The following is a 22,394-nucleotide window of genomic DNA, read 5'->3' as shown; positions in this document are numbered from 1 at the left end:
GACAACACCTTCCCGCAGATGGAATGATGATCCACCGAGTTTTACTACGCACTGTCCAAGATTAGCTTTAGCGTGATGCTGATAGAGGATATCTAACTACAAGATGCTGCAGTAACTATCTCCTACAAAAGGCAAAACTACCACATATTCCAAGAAATGATTTGGTCCCATCTGAAAACTTAGTGTCGCCGAACCCTGCGAATGCAGATCATTACCTACAGATACACTCAAGTTATTCTCTTTGCCGTTAGATCTACGCCTGCCAGAGATACTCGTGCACCTATGCCTAATAAAACATTGTGTTCTCTTCCAACCCCTACGCCAATCAAGCAAAATTCCGCCTGTGTACAGGGTTTTGTCGTGCTGAATTTCACTTGGGCTCTCGTTGCCGCTTGTCTGTTGGTTGTCCTTGTTTCGTCCTTGTCTATTACACCATTTGTATTGCACACAGTCCTGTTCTCGATGTTCGACGTTCCCACTTTTTCTACGCTGTGGTTGACGGCAGCCTCGCTGTTTGTAGCCTGTATGACCACAGCGGTAACAGTTGACATCAGTGCAAAAATTTTTCTAAGACAAACTCGAGTTAGTGCATCTGTTCCCTCTAAACCTGTTGTTGTGTCTACATCTCCCGGTAAGTCTTTCGGAATTCTGTGCGTATTTTTCTCGACATATCGGGTGGCAATCCTTGTAAAAACGTGTCTAACACACTCTGCCAGTGTTCGAATCAGATTTTCTGTCGAAGGGGCGGAACTTAAGATTCAGAATTTGTGTTATACATATAGCAGTGATAGTACTAATACCAACAGTGTAGCAGTATTGGGGTGTTATTTACTTCAAGCACAGTAGTAGTAGTATTTGTTGTAACAAAAATGTTCAAATGTGTGTGAAATCCTATGGGACTTAATTGCTAAGGTCATCAGTTCCCAAGCTTACACACTACTTAGCCTAAATTATCCTAAGGACTAACGCACACACCCATGCCCGACGGAGGACTCGAAACTCCACCGGGACCAGCCGCACTGTCTATGACTGCAGCGCTTTAGAACGCTCGGCTAATGCTGCGCGGCGTTGCAGTAACACCGAGACCGATACGTAGAAACAATGAAGAAGTAATTAATGTGCTAGATGTAATTATTAGTAACAAACCACTCACCAAATTTACATAAACATTTTGCTTTGATGAAACGAAATTTCTGTAGACTCTCATCTATGCACGGCGTCTTTTGGGGAATGATGCCCATATCTCATCCACTCTGCTGCAAGCCGTTCGGTCGGGAAATTTAAACACAGTCCATTAACAATCAAAAACAAAACAGAAGCCAGTGTTTTTGTTTGCTTTAGATTCCAGAGCTTAGAGAAAGTGTTATTCATTACACTAAGCCGTCTCTGCAGAAGACTTGCTAGAACTGGTGAAATTCCTTGATCGTCTTTACAACAAAGTGCTGTCACTGTTCGAAGACACTAATTTTCGATTTTACACATAGTCTCGGAGCCGGCCGCGTTGGTCTCGCGGTTCTAGGCGCGCAGTCCGGAACCGTGCGACTGCTACGGTCGCAGGTTCGAATCCTGCCTCGAGCATGGATGTGTGTGATGTCCTTAGGTTAGTTAGTTTTAAGTAGTTCTAAGTTCTAGGGGACTAATGACCAGAGCAGTTAAGTCCCATAGTGCTCAGAGCCTTTTGAACATAGACTCGATTTTGTCATCACCAAATAACATTAACTTGTTTTCTTTCTTAGGCACCACATTTTATAAAACTTCAAACTCTTTCTAGAATAAATAAGCAGTAGCAGTGAAAATCTTGCAGTTATGTTGTCCACTAATCCTCGAAGTTGCTGCTTGAAGTCTGTAAACGATTCAATGACTTTGTCTGAAGGTTCGAAATGAGCATGACGCTTGAATGTGTTTGTAGCTGAAAAATCGACATGAGTAACTTGAAGATGTACAGCAGGTATGTCTTTCATTGCTGATAAAGCACCATTTTTATTTCCGAAATATCTATTACAGCATCAGATTTTCGAGACTGTGAGAATCACCTTACAAAATTAAATGCATTCATTTTCTGGAGGAATCCACGAAAATTTGTTCTGCTTCGTGGAGGCACAGCGTTTTTTCTGTTTATGAAATACTGGATAAGATAACTTAGCTCGACATTACAGCTATCACGGTTATGCATGACGCTGCTGCCCAGCGAATATAAAATAATATTTGCTCTTAAACTCAAATTCGAATGCCATGGCGATTTCTGTCAATTCACGTTGGTTTTCTGGGCGGCCAGAAAAATCGAGTATAGGGAGTCCATGAAAAACTTTAAATGTAGTGGAAAAAACGTTGTATCTATTACATAATTAACTGCAAGCTTCAGTTTATGATTCAAACACTCAATAATTAGAGCATTAGTGTTACATTTATCAAGAATGTATCTAGTTGCTCCTTTATAAATTACTTGTAGATTTTCAGCCCCATCTGACGCAAACCCTGTCAACTGATTAGAAAAAAATTCTTCAGGAATTCCATTACTAACGAAACAGGATAAAGTACTGTCTGCAGCTGCTTCGTCTGTTGTTTAATCATATAAGTAGTTGCTTGATGTGGTGATAGGAGAGAAGACGCGTGCTTGCTTATGAAAAGTATTATATCTGTACACGTATTATCTAAATGAAGCATGCTCCCTACATCAAGCCCTTTCATACCTGAAATTTGCGTACAGTTTTGAAAAATACAACTGGCTCGTTTCTTCCACACATGAGCTACACTGTCCTAAGATCCAGCGCAGTCACTTTTAATGTCTCTACATTCTTTTCTTCCACTTTCTGAAACTTTCGGAAAGGGATTTTCGAATACTTCCTTTTTCTTTTCATTAAAAGTAGATTCACACTACAAATGAAATTTGGTGTCGTTTGGATTCAACCTTTTAATAAGAGTTGGCTCGTTGCACATTTTACTGTCTTTAAGAGCACCGTGATTTTGTATTTCTGAGCTGTACAGGTATATAACTCTTCCGGGACTGTTTCGCCAAAGCCAGGGGCGATTTCAAAGAGCACTGATATTACTTACAGTAAAAAAAATTACATTTCTGCCAGGGAAGAAATTCTTTGTATTGTTATCCATATGTGTTCAGTTGATGTGAAGGGGTTGAAAACATCAACGGAGCGTTTAAAACATTTCTCAAAATTCGTTTTGTATTACTGATTAAAAGAAGGAAATGAAACGCCATTCAGTGACACGAAAAGATGACGTTTCGCTAGGACTGATATACGTCTTAATACTTGAACCAATTTTTATTATTGTAGAAGACATTCTGAAGCACTTTGATCTTAGGTGTTCCGCATCTGTATAGAGAGGTGTCCACTGTATCTGTTGTAATTATCATTTCCTTAGAGGCCATTGAGCATATTTGGCACAGAAACGACGAGGATGGGGGAGGAGGAAGGGGGAACGGGGTTCCGTATTACCCTTCTGAACCCACCGATTCCATATTCAGCTAACAGTCATCGGATCTCGATCAACGCGAGCAGCAATGTCGTGATACGATGAACCGCAATCGTTATACGCTATAATCCGACCTTTATCAAAGTCGGAAACGTGATGGTACGCATTTCTCCTCCTTACACGAGGCATCACAACAATGTTTCAACATCACAACAACGTCGATCAAGTGCTGTTTGTATATGAGAAATCGGTTGGAAACTTTCCGCATGTCAGCACGTTGTAGGTGTCGCCACCGGCGCCAATCTTGTGTGAATGCTCTGAGAAGCTAATCATTTGCATATGACAGCATCTTCTTCGTGTCGGCTAAATTTTGCGTCTGTAGCACGTCAACTTCGTGATGTAGCAATTTTAGTGGCCAGTAGCGTATCTATTAGTCCATTGTTCTATTGTAGAAGAATACGTTTCGATGATCGGTGAATGTTACGGGTCTTCGGTATTAGGGTGATGTTTGAAGCTCTAATTCAGCATTGCGTATATTCACGTCTGCGTCGTGTAACAAAGTCTGCCATCTTTGACATCGTGCGTATCTTATTTCGCAGGGTACCTTGCAAGCAAGCAGTTTTCTAAAAACTACAATTAAGTAATAAGTAAAGCTGTCGACGGTGCAGTGACTGTGTTATTCCGATTTACGATGCTGTGACGTATTTCCTAACGTCAGATCAGAAGAATTCTTCTTAACGCTCTTTAATCTGCAATTAAAAGTTTAAACACAATTTTTTGCATGTGCACGGTGGAATGTCAGTTTCGCCAGCTGTTAGTTGTTCGCCGGCCAATGTGGCCGAGCAGTTCTAGGCGCTACAGTCTGGAACCACTCGATCGTTACGGTCGCAGGTTCGAATCCTGCCTCGGGCATGGATGTGTATGATGTCCTTAGGTTAGTTAGGTTTAAGTAGTTCTAAGTTCTAGGGGACTGATGACCTCAGCAGTTTGTTCAGAGCCATTTGAACCATTTGTTAGTTGCTCGGTAACATTAACTGTTCTTCTCTCTGCACTGGGGTCATCTGGATTTGCCACTGCCTGTGGTACTTACATCTTATTGAGTTTTGACATCGTTTAATGACAATTATCTTGGGGATAAAGGTGTTAGATCTAGGTTATGTGCTTTTTATGAATTTCGTAAAATGAAATTGTTTTGAAATTTTCTCCTCGATAATGTGAACACATACGATACACATCAGGCGTCCACGATTCTAGTATCAGATTACATGAACGGTAGTTGTAAACTGTTAAAAATGTTGCTCTATCTTATTTAACAACCCGTAAAGTACAAACACTGTACAGTGTAATAAGCAAGTGTCTGGCGCCAAAAATAGAATAGATTTTACCTACTGGATGAGGACAAGAACACTCCAGATTCAGATAGGTACTGGGAGGTATTCACGAGCACTCTACGTATTCTGCTATAGAAGGCCATCAGAAATTCTGTCTTCACAGTACACTCAAGACGATTATCCAGCCCAGACCACTCCCACAGCCTTAATGCCTCTTCGCCAAACCTAAGCAATCATCCACACAGCGAAATGAAGAAGCAGTAATGTGAACCTGTGCTAATGCAGTAAACGCGTGAAGTGTGATTTTACACGTTACTGAGATTGGATGGACAATAAAAAATAACGAAATGTTCAGCTAAGAAAATAACAGTGCTCCAGAAGTGTACACAGATTTCAGCTTAAAAATTACATATTTTGTATACTGATATTTCCTAAATTCCGCTCTTAAATAGTGCATTAACTTCGGTATTTTAATAATAATCTCCGCCATTCCAAATTTAACACGGGCTCGTATTTATGTTCTATTGGGCTATATTACATTTCGGGAAACGCTTTCAACTACTACAAGATAAACTTTTGTTGTCAAGATGCAAGCTTCTAGTGCAAATTAAAACTAACAAAACGGATCCTTTGACAAAGTATAACTTAAAACGAAAACGTTATGATAAAGAATGGACTAATATAAATAAAAGGCTTATATAAATATAAGGCTTACGAAAAAATAATAATGAAAATATTATGGAACTTGCGATATTGTCGTCTGCAGAAACCACAACATTTGAATAATTGGACTAGCTTTTATTGCTATGTAATACCGAACTTTTCTTACACTAACAGCAACTTTAGATCAACTATTGATCATTTTCTGGTTATAATATTTGCAGAGCAACCAGCCACTGAGAGGTGATTAGTACATCATGACTCGTGCACACCGTATTCAGAAATTGAGTGGTTATTCTAGAAATATTATAGCATGAATATGTCATGAACTGAACGAAGCTGGTTATCAGGGCGTTGTTGGATTATAATAAAGGACATTTCAACAATGAAGAAATTACCGTGCTGGATCTGAAACCTGAAATTATTGAAATTATTTCCTCGTTCTCTGTAAGATGAAAAATAAAACATACATTTCTACGAAAAAGATTATTGATAGACACTTCAGGTTTATTTGTTTTGGGTTGGTCTGGAAGGGGATCCACTCAGCTTCGCGTGGCAAAACGAGAAGCTGCTTGCACAAAGAAGCAACGAAACTGACAAGCAAACTGCCAACGTGGCATCAAATCTGCCATCGCCGGAGCTTACACGGCATCTGTTGTTTTATCATAGACGGAATTGGTTTCACTAATGTACAGTGATAGTAATCTTCAGTTTTAGCAGACAGTTCATAGAGACATGTGTAATTTCTGGATGAGCATTTGCCTGTAGAAAAATGGCAACCCGATTCTGTCTCATGACTCAAGGACGCATGATGTTCGTGATATTCCATTGCGCCGTCAGAGTTCCGTCAATCACTGCCAGTCTTGACGTGGAATCAGACCCGATGGCTCGCCGGAGCACGACGCCAGAGGTAACACTGCTCTGCCGCTCCAAAACATTTGGAGTATGGGACCTACGCCATGCTCGAAGCGGTGTTGATCCAGGGTAATGCACAACCACGATTCACACTGCGACATCATTCATCAACAGTCCACGCTTCTCCCTCGCATCACCACTCCAAGCATTCATTTGTGTTATGGTGTTAACGGCAGCCTACTCATGGGCCGGTAGTTTCCTAGTCTGCTGGCTGTTAGCCTCCGACCAGTGGTGCAAGATGACAAAGAATGTCACAGGGAGCTCATTACTTGTTCTCGGATGGCAGGCGCAGATGTGAGGGGGTTACGATAACCCTCCCCCTCCCCCCTCCCTATCCGCCCCCTTGTAGTGCTCAGACGTGGTCGACTGGAACCTTTACGAGGAGTATGCCTGCCCTCACATTCCCATGAAACCCAACATCGGGCCACTGTCACTGCCAAGTGGAGACCCACAATTCAGGTGCTGATAACGCTGTCTCACACGAGTACACGGAATATCCATGTTCTTCACAGTGATCACTCTACATCTCACGATGTTCACGGTAGATACATTTCCTACCACGCTCGATAGCAATATTAAACTCCAATAATAGTAATGCACTCTGGTGGCCATTCTACCAGTCGCAGAAATTGCGACTCTCATCACTTACATAAACGCCAAAAGTGTGTCACTGTACAAAGTTACGTTGTCATCCGACCATGTCTTCTGAATGGTACATTTTTTTGTCAGGAAGTGTCTAAGTGCCTCAGAGGAGGCATGGTATCAAATGTCGATCCGACGTATCTTGCAGTTCTACAGCTACATCTACGTCTGCGGTTTAGAATAATTTTCTGTCATTTCTGTTCAATTTAAAGAATGTACGATGTCTTAACTGTGCCTCTGTGTGTGCACCAGATTCTCTCTCTCTCTCTCTCTCTCTCTCTCTCTCTCTATATATATATATATATATATATATATATATATATATATAGGAAATTGAAATAAGAACACCGTGAATTCATTGTCCCAGGAAGGGGAAACTTTATTGACACATTCCTCGGGTCAGATACATCACATGATCACACTGACAGAACCACAGGCACATAGACACAGGCAACAGAGCATGCACAATGTCGGCACTAGTACAGTGTATATCCACCTTTCGCAGCAATGCAGGCTGCTATTCTCCCTTGGAGACGATCGTAGAGATGCTGGATGTAGTCCTGTGGAACGGCTTGCCATGCCATTTCCACCTGGCGCCTCAGTTGGACCAGCGTTCGTGCTGGACGTGCAGACCGCGTGAGCCGACGCTTCATCCAGTCCCAAATATGCTCAATGGGGGATAGATCCGGAGATCTTGCTGGCCAGGGTAGTTGACTTACACCTTCTAGAGCACGTTGGGTGGCACGGGATACATGCGGACGTGCATTGTCCTGTTGGAACAGCAAGTTCCCTTGCCGGTCTAGGAATGGTAGAACGATGGGTTCGATGACGGTTTGGATGTACCGTGCACTATTCAGTGTCCCCTCGACGATCACCAGAGGTGTACGGCCAGTGTAGGAGATCGCACCCCACACCATGATGCCGGGTGTTGGCCCTGTGTGCCTCGGTCGTATGCAGTCCTGATTGTGGCGCTCACCTGCATGGCGCCAAACACGCATACGACCATCATTGGCACCAAGGCAACTCTCATCGCTGAAGACGACACGTCTCCATTCGTCCCTCCATTCACGCCTGTCGCGACACCACTGGAGGCGGGCTGCACGATGTTGGGGCGTGAGCGGAAGACGGCCTAACGGTGTGCGGGACCGTAGCCCAGCTTCATGGAGACGGTTGCGAATGGTCCTCGCCGATACCCCAGGAGCAACAGTGTCCCTAATTTGCTGGGAAGTGGCGGTGCGGTCCCCTACGGCACTGCGTAGGATCCTACGGTCTTGGCGTGCATCCGTGCGTCGCTGTGGTCCGGTCCCAGGTCGACGGGCACGTGCACCTTCCGCCGACCACTGGCGACAACATCGATGTACTGTGGAGACCTCACGCCCTACGTGTTGAGCAATTCGGCGGTACGTCCACCCGGCCTCCCGCATGCCCACTATACGCCCTCGCTCAAAGTCCGTCAACTGCACATATGGTTCACGTCCACGCTGTCGCGGCATGCTACCAGTGTTAAAGACTGCGATGGAGCTCCGTATGCCACGGCAAACTGGCTGACACTGACGGCGGCGGTGCACAAATGGTGCGCAGCTAGCGCCATTCGACGGCCAACACCGCGGTTCCTGGTGTGTCCGCTGTGCCGTGCGTGTGATCATTGCTTGTACAGCCCTCTCGCAGTGTCCGGAGCAAGTATGGTGGGTCTGACACACCGGTGTCAATGTGTTCTTTTTTCCATTTCCAGGAGTATATATATATATATATATATATATATATATATATATATATATATATATATATATCCCTTGATTATTAAGCGACTTACAGGCTGAAGTAAGAGACATGTGGGTTCTATTCATTTCAAGAGAAGGCTATCCGCGATGCACAACGCCTTCCCTACAGCGTTTCACATCTGAGGTTGTTCAGCTATCCCGTGACGTACTTGACATGACTAAGAAAACCCATGACGAATCGGGCTGCTATTCAGTAACCCTGCTCTTCTTAATTCATTAATCCTACTTTTTAGTGGCCCCGACGACCAATATATAAGATCTGGTCGTACGAGATATCTGTAAGCGACTTAGTACGTTGATTAATTACATTTGTTAATGATTTTTCTCATAATCTCAGTCTGACATCTTCCTTTCCGACATGTGCATTGATGTGGTCGATCAAGCATAAATAGCTTCGTACACATACTACTAGATATTTGATTGTTGTCACTGATCCAGTGACTGGTCGACGAAAGCCTAGTTGAAGGATGTCGGGACTATTTCTCTGTTTATTCGCCACGTATTGTATTAAATTATGCTGAGGTTTAGTTGCAAGTTTGTGCACTAAGCGCTGACCCTCGTATAGTCTTCTTGCATCTTGTATCAAGTATTGACGTGATCACCGTACATGCCGCTTCAGTCATGGACTGTGTGGCTGGACCCGGCGGAGGTTCGAATCCACCATGGGGCATGGGTGTGTGTGTTTGTCCTTAGGATAATTTAGGTTAAGTAGTGTGTAAGCTTAGGCATTGATGACCTTAGCAGTTAAGTCCCGTAAGATATCACACACATCCGAACATTTTGTACATACCGCTCGGCTGTCTTTGTGCAGTCTCAGAGATGCTAACGTTGTTTGCATGGTGAACAGTTACGATACTACAACACGTTTCTGATGATGACACCCCATTAGTAACGACGTATGTGACTCTGTTGGTCTTCCGTTCAGTCGCATACCTATTGAGATATTCCTTGAGCTCCTAATTTACGTGAAGACGACTACGCGGAACTGAATGGAAAGCTTTAACAAATTAAAAAAAAATAGAATTCATCTGAAATCTGTTGTGTACTGCATTCTGTATCTATTTAACGAACAGTACAAGGTGAATTACATACGATCGATAATCGAGGTATTCATTCCAACAAAGAAGCGGTTCGATCTCCAGAAACATCATTATAAGACAGTTTTTATGTTGCTGAGCAACAGCCATACAGTAATTTTTGAATGAACACACCGCCATTTGACTGTATCCTTGTTTATTTTATTATGACCCAGGTTTCGGCCTTTTATGCCATCTTCAAGTGACTGAATTCAGCTCATTAACATATATTGCAGGACATCAAGCTCAAAATTGACCTAAAATTAGGAAAAATTTTTCGCTCCCCACGGAATGCCATATGTAAAATCGTCTTCTAAAAAGATCAGTGCTCTCACTATTATTTACTGTTATTTTACAAGATGTTGATTTTACATCTGTCATTTCGTGGGGAGCGAATCCTAATTTTATGGCCAGTTTTGAGCTTGATGTCCTGCAATATATGTTATGACATTAACTGAGTCACTCGGAAATGGCATAAAAGGCCGAAGCCTGGGTCGTAATTAAATAAAAAAAACAATGCAATCAAATGGCGGTGTGTTCATTTAAAAGTTAAAAAATCATTATAAGGCCGGGAAAAATATGTAATTTTGTCGATTCTCCTGTTCTTTTCCATTCTTCTCTTTTTAATATGTGCTCACCTTGTTTCAGATGTGTATTCTATAGCTATCATTTTCACTTCCGCGTAGTGAATGAAAGGAATAAACGTATTCTGGTCTTTTTTGGCTTAGCAGTTTAGGAACAGAGAGTCTAGTATATTAATTCTGACTTAATTTTATCTCCTGTTGTTGCATTTCTATTACGATCAACTAGCGTCTGGGAAGACGACTTTGACCCATTGATTGACTTTACCTTGAATCAAAATTTATAGAATTTATTTCAACACGGAAGCTAAGGTCTCACTCTAGAATTTTTTATACGATATTCGTATAGTAATACTTTTTCTTACTCTCGTTCTATTCGTTGTTTGTTTGCCATTAATGTTGACATCAGTGGTTTCCGACGAATGTTTGGAAAAAGATGTAGAGAGGAACTTGATTCTACTACTCAAAATTCTGCCCTTGTGACATAGCTAATTCTCATAATCGAAAATGCCGTGACAGGTAGACACTCGAAATGCAAGAAGTCAGCTATAATATAGAAGTGGTTCACTAAGAAACAGAACTAGATGTTCTTTTATGCTCCCGCTGCACGTAAATCTGAATTTTTTCACTCTCTAAGTATCGCGTGGGAAAAACGTGACCTTAAACGATACAGACGCTGTAGCACTGCGTGTCATTGGGTTACACAGTACTTTGGAATAACTCTGAAAGAAAACCAGGAGAAAGAGAGACCGACTGTTATCTCTATGTAAAGTTACTCAGCACAGTTGCTGCTTTAAGCGATGCAAGACCCCAGGGGCCGGAGGGAGAGGTCTGCCGCGGACTGGTGGAAATTAAAGGACCACCAAATGCCAAGAGGATTAAATCATGGCATAAACACTGTCTGCAGACGGAGATGTGCTCAGAACGCTTTGACAAGAAAGTAGAAGGTTAAAAAGGAAATTAAAGGAGCACCAAATGCCAAGAGGATTAAATCGTGGCATAAATACTGTCTGCAGACGGAGATGTGCTCAGAACGCTTTGACAAGAAAGTAGAATGTTAAAAAGGAAATTAAAGGAGCACCAAATGCCAAGAGGATTAAATCATGGCATACACATTGTCTGCAGACGGAGATGTGCTCAGAACGCTTTGACAAGAAAGTAGAAGGTTAAAAAGTTGCTACACATTCGATGTAGTGATAGATGTTTCCAGTATAGTTCAGTGACAATCTGATGACTGTTGTCTGAAACGCATAAATTCAATAAAAGGAGTCGCAGATTTTTTTCGCTTCCCACTCAAAACACTCCTTTGACAAAGAAATTTTAGTATCGCGAAAGTAAAATTAGGATGGTAAGAAGGAAATTTCTCGTCGTGGCCATCAGATAATATTTAAATCATGGATGTTCAGTACTTAGTGTGTTATACACACAACAAAAAAGTTTTGCATCGCCTCGGTTCCGAGAGCTCCGGAACCTTTACAGAAAATTGGAATAGAGATCACCATAAACATCATATTCGCCCTTTTTATTGATCATGGAAACCACACATTGCATGTTCCACCACCATACAGTGAGACCTTCAGAGGTGGTGGTCCAAATTTCTGTACACACCTGTGCCTCTAATACCCATTAGCACTTCCTCTTGCATTGATGCATGCTTGTATTCGTCGTGACATACTATCCACAAGTTCATCAAGGCGCTGTTGGTCCAGATTGTCCCATTGTCCCACTCCTCAACGGCGATCCCCCAGACTGGTTGGTGGGTCGCGTCGTCCATAAACAGCCCTTTCCAATCCATCCCAGGCATGTTCGATACCGTTCATGTCTGGAGAACATGCTGGCCAATCTAGTCGAGAGATGTCGTTATCCTGAAGGAAGTCATTCACAAGATGTACACGATGGGATACCTTGCCAATATGCTGTCGATATGGCATTCACGTATTGTACAGCCGTTACGGCGCATTCCATGACTACGGCGTACGTCGGCCCCACATAATGCCACCCCAAAACAGCAGGGAACGTCCACCTTGCTGCACTCGCTGGACAGTGTGTCTAAGGCGTTCAGCCTGACCGCGTTGCCTCCAGACACGTCTCTGCCGATTGTCAGGTTGAAGGCATATGCGACACTCATCGGTGAAGAGAACGTGATACCAATCCGTCATGTTATTGGGCCCATCTGTACCGCGCTGCATGGTGTCGTGGTTGCAAAGATGGACCTTGCCATGGAAGTCCGGAGCGAAGTTGCGCATCATGCAGCGCATTGCGCACAGTTTGAGTCGTAACACGACGTTCTTTGGCTGCACGGAAAGCACTATTCAACATGGTGGCGTTGCTGTGATGGTTCCTCCGAGCCATAATCCGTAGGTAGCGGTCATCCACTGCAGTTGTAGCTCTTGGGCGGCCTGAGCGAGGCATGTCATCGACAGTTCCTCTCTCTCTGTATCTCTTCCATGTCCGAACAATATCGCTTTGGTTCACCCCGAGACGCGTGAACACTTCCTTTGTTGTGAGCCCTTCCTGGGACAAAGTAACAATGCGGACGCGCTCGAACCGCGGTATTGACCGTCTAGGCATGGTTGAACTACAGACAACACGAGCCGTGTACCTGATTCCTGGTGGAATGACTAGAACTGATCGGCTGTGTGGCCCTCTTCGTCTAATAGGCAACGCTCATGCACGGTTGTTTACATCTTTGGGCGGGTTTAGTGACATCTCCCAACAATCAAAGGGACTGTGTCTGTGATAAAATATCTACAGTCAACGTCTATTTTCATGAGTTCTGGGAACCGGGGTGACGCAAATTTTTCTGATGTGTGCATGTTGCACTGTAACGTAAGTCAGATATGAACATGATACAACGAGTAATTTTGTTTATACGACTTTTAAAATTAGTCACTCAAATGAACGAACTGTATTTCCATTCCGATATAAAACTGTAATCACTCCAGCAGAGGTCTGTGGACAACTGTGCGGAAGGTAATAGCCTGTAGCCGAGCTCCAACCTGAGGTTTATGTTTCTTATTACTTCTTTACTGTCGTGAGTAATTGTTCCTGGGATGATGCCAGAAGACAGCGTAGAGGCCGAAGAACCACATTATAAGACCTGTTGAGTTAGGCAGCTGAGTCACGCGGCCTTGTCCACGCTATTCGGGAGGACGACGGTTCAATCCCGTCTCCTTCCTTCCTGATTTAGGTTTTCCGTGATTTCCCTAAACAGTTTCAAGCAAATGCCGGGATGGTTCCTTTGAAAGGGCACGGCCGATTTCCTTCCCAATCCTTCCCTAACCCGAGCTTGCACTCCGTCTCTAATGACCTCGTTGTCGACGAGACGTTAAGCACTAACCACCACCACTACCACTTGTCCACGCTGTGGGTCACTATGCTAATGTCTCTTATTGTCGCTCAAGTCTTGTCGCCTTCACACAGAGCTGGCCATATGAGGATTTCGTTCTCTCTTAAATAAAGCCCGACTCCGAGGGTGATCTTTCCTTTTTCTCGCCAAACAGATTGACATCTTTATTGACGTATTTATTTTTATTTCTGGATTGGTTTTCGTTCTCATGCTGACGTTATTTACGAAAAATAGTTTATGTAATCAAACTAAACCTAACATACTTAGGTGTTTTCTAGCGCGGAAACACCATAGATGCTGTAGATTCGTACATGTGTTATTCTATTTCTTTCATGATGCGCACGGGAGAAGTCACGAGCCACCACTTCAAGCGTGCGCCGTCATTCCCTCTAAGTTGACATTATTTACCAGCTTCACAGGTGGCCAACTCATTTTCGACCATACGCCTGTTTTATGAGCCTCTTCCGCATTTCTCTGTCGAGTGCGTTCGTTTTCCATTCTGAAGAGATGTTCTGCCTAGCTGTGCCATCTCAGATGTTGTCTCGCTGTCTGGTTTGTGGTCTTCTTTTACTTCGAACTGTTGTCCTGGAGAATGCAACGGTAGGTACTCTAGTCTTCTATGTCACCAGCCCAGTTCAACGTTCTCTTCTCTAACAAAGTGTTTGCGCAACTCCCGTACGTCTTCATTTTGTCTTATTCTCCATTGCACGCTATTTTCAGTCATTACAGGTCAAAAAAGTTTATTTACATTTTTATCAAATACTGATACTTCTTCTTCACCTCTCTTTCAATTTATTAAAGCTTCATGTCCATATAGTCTTTTGACAGAGGCGCATTTTGAAGTCAGTGCTAAGTGATATATTCCTTAAGATTTTTTGCAACTGCAGTGTATTCTGTTAGCTGGCTGGGACCTATTTGTATAACCATTCTGTTGTCTTTACTAGTACGATCTCCTAATCACTTAAAATGTTCAGCTGTCTTCAACGCAAATTAATCTTCAATGAAAGGTACATTACATCGGTTTCTTTTACTTATGACTAGATATACTATCTTCTTTTCATTAACACGTAATCCTGTTTTCGCAGTAATTTTTTAATACTTTTGCATCATTCTGATTAATTCTGTTTTAGAACTGTTTTTAACTCTCATCTGTGAAGGTAGGTCTAGTAATATGCATACGCTGCAGTTACAGCCGGCCTGAGTGCCCGAGCGGTTCTAGGCGCTACAGTCTGGAACCGCGCGACTGCTACGGTCGGAAGTTCGAATCCTGCCTCGGGCATGGATGTGTGTGATGTCCTTAGGTTAGTTAGGTTTAAGGAGTTCTAAGTTCTAGGGGACTGATGACCTCAGAAGTTAAGTCCCATAGTGCTCAGAGCCATTAGAACCATTTTTTCAGTTACATCCTTGAGTGGTAGTGTGTTTTAGTAATATCTTTTTCGATCTTCTCTAGGACGAAGTTCAATATCAGAGGTGAAAAAAAAAGTTAACAGGACCCGTAATATCACACATGTAATAGTAGGAGTTTCCCAGGGGAATAGTCTTAAACTCGAGTTTCAGAACCAGCAGCCATTTGTCACTGAAGACGGTCATTTATTGCCGGAAGTTCTACTGCTTTGTTAAAATGTGTACTATTTGAACAGTTTAAGGAGCCCATTTATGTGATATTCTCAGGTTGACCTTAGCCCCATTGATGACCGTAAGGGAAGAACATTGAAGTTTGAGTTCTTAGCTTAGCCGCATAAGCACAGCTGATGTCTGTCACTACCCTGTGGTGCGGATCCTCTAGCCAGCAACACCAAATTCTGGTAGTCTTATGTGATCGACTTCTTGAATTACAATGTGCGTAGTTCTCGAATATGATCACACAACTGTCAGATAGTATACCGACAAAACTGTTGCCGAGATCAGTGAAATCGTGATACTCTATACGCAATGCCCATGCCTCGCTATACCATAACACTTGGACCACCAAAACGATCAAACTCGCCAATGCTCCTGGGTGTACTGTGTGTTTCTTCTCTCGCCATACGAAGGTACACCCAACACTGTCGAACACAATCGTTTTGGTAGCCCAGATGTTATGTTGCAGAGAGGCATAATGTTGCGCGGTTGTCTCAATTCCAGATCTTTGACTACGGTTTACCCACCGATTAACGTTACTGTGACACTGCATTCCTTCTCCACGTCCGTATTTTCAGAGGCGAATGTGGCCCTGACTTAATTTTTACGGATCAACGTCGAACAACGCCGCTGGAGGAGCTCTTTTACTCAGGATATTCCGCAAGTGGTCTGGCCTGCCCGTTCGTCCGACTTAAATCCCATCAAGCACCTGTCGGGTGGGTGGGAGTGACGTATCGCAGCACGTCCAAATACAAAAACAACAACAACAACAACAACCATCTAGCAGGTGTCAACCGCACTGGTGAAGGAATGGAACGCCCTGCCATGAGAACTCCTTACCAACCTTGTCATCAGGAAGGGAGCATGTTGCAGAGTATGGATTGCAGTCCGTGGTGATTTCAAACCCATTAAAAGCCGTGTTCCAAGGTTTACAATGTCCAGGAGATCATCTTAGATCGCAATCACTTCAGTGTAATTACTGTCTACGAATAAAAGTGTAACTTATGTTCGTATCATCGGTCATTTCTTTCAGTTACACTACTGGTCATTAAAATTGATATACCAAGAATAAATGCAGATCATAAACGGGTATTCACTGGACAAATATATTACGCTAAAACTGACATGTGATTACATTTCCACGCAATCTGGGTGCATAGATCCTGAGAAATCAGTACCCAGAACAACCACCTCTCACCATGATAACGGCCTTGATACGCCTGGGCATTGAGACGTTTTCAGTTGCTGAGAGATCTGGAGAATTTGCTGGCCAGGGCAGCAGTCGAACATTTTCTATATCCAGAAAGTCCCGTACAGGAGCTGCAACAAGCGGTCGTGTATTATCCTTCTGAAATGTAGGGTTTCGCAGGGATCGGATGAAGGGTAACGTCACAGGTATAACACATCTGAAATGTAACAATGCGTACACGAGATGACCGAGACGTGTAATCAATGGCACCCCATACCATCACGCCGAGCATTACGCCAGTATGGCAATGACGAATACACTCTTCCAATTTGCGTTCACCGCGATGCCGATATACACGAATGCGACCATTTTGATGCTGTAAAGAGAACCTGGATTCATCCGAAGAAATAACTTTTTGCCGTTCGTGCACCCAAGTTCGTCGTTGAGTACAGCATCGCAGGCGCTCCTGTCTGTGGTGCAGTGTCGAGGTAACCGCAGCCATGGTGTCCGAACTGATAGTGCATGCTGTTGCAAACGTCGTCGAACTGTTCGTGCAGATGGTTGTTGTCTTGGAAACGTCCCCATCTGCTGACTTAGGGATCGAGACGTGGCTACACAATCCATTACAGCCATGCGGATAAGATGGCTGTCATCTCGACTGCTAGTGATACGAGGTCGTTGGGATGCAGCACGACGTTTCGTATTACCCTCCCGAACCCACCGATTTCATATTCTGCTAACACTCACTGCATCTCGACCAACGCAAGCAGCAATGTCGTGATACGATAAACCGCAATCGCAATAGGCAACAATCCGACCTTTATCAAAGTCGGAAACGTGATAGTACGCATTTCTCCTCCTTACACGAGGCATCACAACAACGTTTCATCGGGCAACGCCGGTCAACTGCTGTTTCTGTATAAGAAATTGGTTGGGAACTTTCCTCAAGTCAGCACGTTGTAGGTGTCGCCACCGGCGCCAGACTTGTGTTAATGCTCTGAAAAGCTGATCATTTGCATATCACAGCATCTTCTTCATATCGCGTCTGTAGTACGTCATCTTCGTGGTGTTACAATCTTAATGGCCAGTAGTGTACTTCGTGTACTGTACTGTCGCAGGCCTATCTACATTGAAAAGCCAAAGAAAATAGTACACCTGTCCAATGTCGTGTAGGGCCCCCGCGAGCACGCAAAAGTGCCGCAACACGACGTGGCATCAACTCGACTAATGTCTGAAGTGTGCTGCAGGGAATTTACACCACGAATCCTGCAGGGCTGTCCAAAAACTCGTAAGAGTACGGGGTTGTGGAGATCTCTTCTGAACAACTTGTTGCAAGGTATCCGAGATATGCTGAATAATATACATGTCTGGGGAGTTTGGTGGCCAGTGGAAGTTTTTCTCTCAGAAGAGTGTTCCTGCAGCCATTCTGTAGCAATTATGGGCGTGTCGGGTGTCGCATTGTCCTGCTGGAATTGCCAAAACTGTCTGTATGCAAATGGTTGAAATGACTCTGAGCACTATTAGACAGTTGCGTTATTTAAGGAAACGGGAAGTGTTCAGCTGTATGTGAATCGTCAACCACGACCTGCAACAAATGATGATGCCCAAGTAGGTGTTTTAGCTGGTGTCGCGGCTAATCCGCACATCAGTAGCAGACAAATTGCGCGAGAATCGGGAATCTCAAAAACGTCGGTGATGAGAATGCTACATCAACATCGACTGAACCCGTACCATATTTCTATGCACCAGGAATTGCATGGCGACGACTTTGAGCGTCGTGTACGGTTCTACCACTGGGCACAAGAGAAATTACGGGTTGATGACAGATTTTTTGCACGCGTTCTGTTTAGCGACGAAGTGTCATTTACCAACAGCGGTAACTCAAACCGGCATAATATGCACTATTGGGCAACGGAAATCCACGATGGCTGCGACAAGTGGAACATCAGTGACCTTGGCGGGTTAATGTATGGCCCGGCATTATGGGAGGAAGGATAATTGGCCCCCATTTTATCGATGGCAATCTAAATGGTGCAATGTGTGATGATTTCCTACGTAATGTTCTACCGATGTTACTACAAGATGTTTCACTGCATGACAGAATGGCGATGTACTTCCAGCATTATGGATGTCCGGCACATAGCTCGCGTGCGGTTGAAGCGGTATTAAATAGCATATTTCATGGCAGGTGGATTTGTCGTCGAATCACCATACCATGGCCCGCACGTTCACCGGATCTGACGTCCCCCGATTTCTTTCTGTGGGGAAAGTTGAAGGATATTTGCTATCGTGATCCACCGCCAACGACTGAGAATATGCGTCGGCGCACTGTTAAAGCATGTGCGAACATTACGGAAGGCCAACTACTCGCCGTTGAGAGGAAGGTCGTGACACGTATTGCCAAATGCATTGAGGTTGACGGACATCATTTTGAGCACTAATTGCATTAATGTGGTATTTTTAGGTAATCACGCTGTAATAACATGCGTTCCCAGAAATGATAAGTTCAAAAAGGTACGTGTATCACATGGGAACTACCGAAACAAAATGTTCAAACGTCCCTACGTTCTGTACTTTAATTTAAAAACCCTACCTGTTACCAACTGTTCGTCTAAAATGGTGAGCCATATGTTTGTGACTGTTTCAGCGCCATCTATGACAAATCGAAAAACGTAGTCCAACTAAACATTCATATTTCTTTACCTTCTACACGAATATGTAATAAAAAATGGGGGTTACTATTTTTAAAAAAGCAGTTGATATCCGTTTGACCTATGGCAGCGCTATCTAGCGGGCCAACCATAGCGCCGTCTGTTTTCCCCCCTTCAAGCTAGACAAGTTTCGTTATTTGTAATTTTTTCGATTGACGCTTATTTCTTGAGATATTTGGCCCGGTCACGATCAATTGACCAACCTGTATAATGGGATACTCACTTTCAATATCTAACCATTCTGAATTTTGTAAGCACTAGTTGTCATATTGTTATCAAGGAACGAGCCCTTTTGTTCTATTTTTACTGAAAGGAAGAATATCTAAAAGTGGGGAGTTACTTCTCAACTTATTTTGTTTATCCTCATTCTATATGCTAAATGATTAAACGTCATTATCTGTTAGATGCCCTCATACATTTGAACAGACTGAAACAGAGTTTGTGGAAATAACAAGCAAATCCTTCGTTTCTGCCTACACTAAAAGTGTGGTAGTATGTGGAGTTAATAGAATTTACAACAGAATGTAAGCAGTGTAGAGAATTTAATTGACAGCGTGTCACTCTCGGTGATTTAATAACAGAAGTGACAGTTATTTGTGCTGAAGAACTTCTGCTTCGTTATTTATCAAGTCACGTTCTCTAACGTATGCTTCTTTTGATTGATTTTCTATTTTAACGGTCGCAGCAGAAATGTTCGAGTAATGAAGACGGCGATAAATTTGTTGGTAACAGGGTGTAAGAAACCGTGCGAAAGGCTTGTAAGTAACATAAGGATATATTTTGCTTTCTACACGGCCGTCGACTGATCGAATATTCCAAGAGGCTGAGGGCGCGGCTCGCACGCCGTTAGAATTCTATTACGAGCGACGGTCTACACGTCTCGCATCAAGGCCAAGTGCAGCTTTTGCTTGGGTTCCACGTATCAACTTAATCTACTTCCAGTGACACACTGTTAAGCGCTTCCAAATGCCGGTGGTGTGGTAGACGCTTCGATAAATTTTTACATTACCCCTTGACAGAACTATTTCATCTTGAAGAATGTAAATACACGGTATCCCAGTGGTATTTTACAACTTCACAATACATCTACGTATCTTCTAATTAGCATACACATGTGGTTGATCGGATGCTCCAATTAAAAACTTTTTAGAAAAAGAGAGAGAGCGATGAGAGGAAGGTCATCTATTTTTAATCGAGAGGAGCAAGGTTCAATGCACTGTCCATCTATCCAGTTTTAGATCTGAAGTGGCTTAGTGGTTTTTCTACATCAGTTAACGCACGGTTTCGTTGAAAGCACACGGGTGATTTCCATTATTATCCATCTCATATCCGAGTTTGTGCTACGTCTTTAATGAATAATTAGTCGACGTCGCATCATTCTCTAATCTTACATTCCGTATCAGTGGATTCTTTTCAGTGTGTTTATTTCAATAACTGCAGATGCTGATGATATATTGAGGCAATAGCTAAGAGAAATAGAATTTTATAGCCATAAAATTAGCCAGTGAAATTACCCAATGACAACAGCCTTTGCTGATGACCAACTTCTTGTAGCTGACATTGAGAACATCATTCAATAGCATTTATAAACTAAATGTAACTGCAGAAAACTATAAATTAACAATTTAGACCTAAAAAACAACGTCTGGGGTTATTGAAAGTCCTACAGTAGAGAGCCTCAAGGAATTAAGCTACTTGGGAAAGCGAGAAAGGCATACCAGAAAAAAACTATAAGATTCAGTTACATTAATGGGACCATACACAAAACACTGAATGAACATTTTTACAAAACAATGGCAGAAACATCTGTACTTTATGGCAATGAGACTTGCGCAATAACAGCTGACAATGAACTAGGAATAAAGGCTGCGAAAATGTGGTTTTTAAGAGGAGCTACTGGATATAGATATCTGAAATAAGAATGAATATGACAAACAGACAAGAACTAGAAATTAAAAGCACAGAGTAACAGGTCAAGGTGTGTAGAAATTCACGGAAGCGACATGTCACAAAAATGAATGAAAATCGAATTTATAAAGTAAGAAATAATTATCAACAAACAGGAAAAGAGCAGCAAGTAGCCAAAGAAAAATAAGGAGAGATGAAGTGAAAAATAAGCACAGACAGTATTGGCACTGAACAAGATGACGCAGCAGATAAATGAAGAATGCACTTCTTCTAACACGAGCGACCCCTAAATCTTACGTTTCAGGCAAATGCCGGGATGGTTCCTTTGAAAGGGCACGGCCGAGTTCCTTCCCAATCCTTCCCTCACCCGAGCTTGCGCTCCGTCTCTAATGACCTTGTTGTGGACGGGACGTTAAACACTAACCACCACCACCACCTAAATCTTATTCGAAGCACGCTAAACACAATGTAACCCACATTTGTCAACAAAATTAACTCTAAAGCTGGGCGCGTTGTCATAGGTTTATTTAGGCGTTTGTTTAGTGACCTCGAGACTATCACAGCAGGAATACCCAAAATGGGAACTGCGAAAAGAAAGACTTTGTACATTGCGGAAAGGGTTACTCAAAATTCCAAGAATTGTGGCGCCTGATAAAAAAAATATATAATTATTTTATGCGCGCACTCTGACTGCACCCCCGTTTAAAGCTGATGTGAAACAAGAAAAGTTTAACCTACCGAAAATATCTTAATATTCGTAATAATATCGAAAAATCTGAAGTATTTCTAGAATGCAATTAAAATAGCGGGAGCGTGTAACGGTGCAGGTTAATTATTTCGATAATTACTGATTGTGAACAAGTAACAGCACTGCCGTTTTTATGGTTACTGGGTCCTCTGTACTCGTAGCTGCTTCATTCGCAAAACACAGGAAATAAGACACCACATTGTATTTGTAAAACACTAACTTGAATAGAAAAGTTTGCAAATCTTAATCAAATCAAAACTTCGGCTAACTACCAAATAAGTTGGCAGAGATTTATCCCTTACCTCCTTTTCAATTAACTTCTTAAAGAGGGTATTTTCATACAAATATGTTATTAAAATTATCGCTATGTCTCCTGTTATGTATCTTATTCTCCTTTCATGGATAATGATACGTAGTTCTTCACGTTTATACAGAGTAATCGTTAAACTCCTCT

The sequence above is a fragment of the Schistocerca gregaria genome, chromosome X (assembly GCF_023897955.1).
Source record: "Schistocerca gregaria isolate iqSchGreg1 chromosome X, iqSchGreg1.2, whole genome shotgun sequence".
Lineage (NCBI taxonomy): Eukaryota > Metazoa > Arthropoda > Insecta > Orthoptera > Acrididae > Schistocerca > Schistocerca gregaria.
This window is presented reverse-complemented; position numbering follows the sequence as displayed.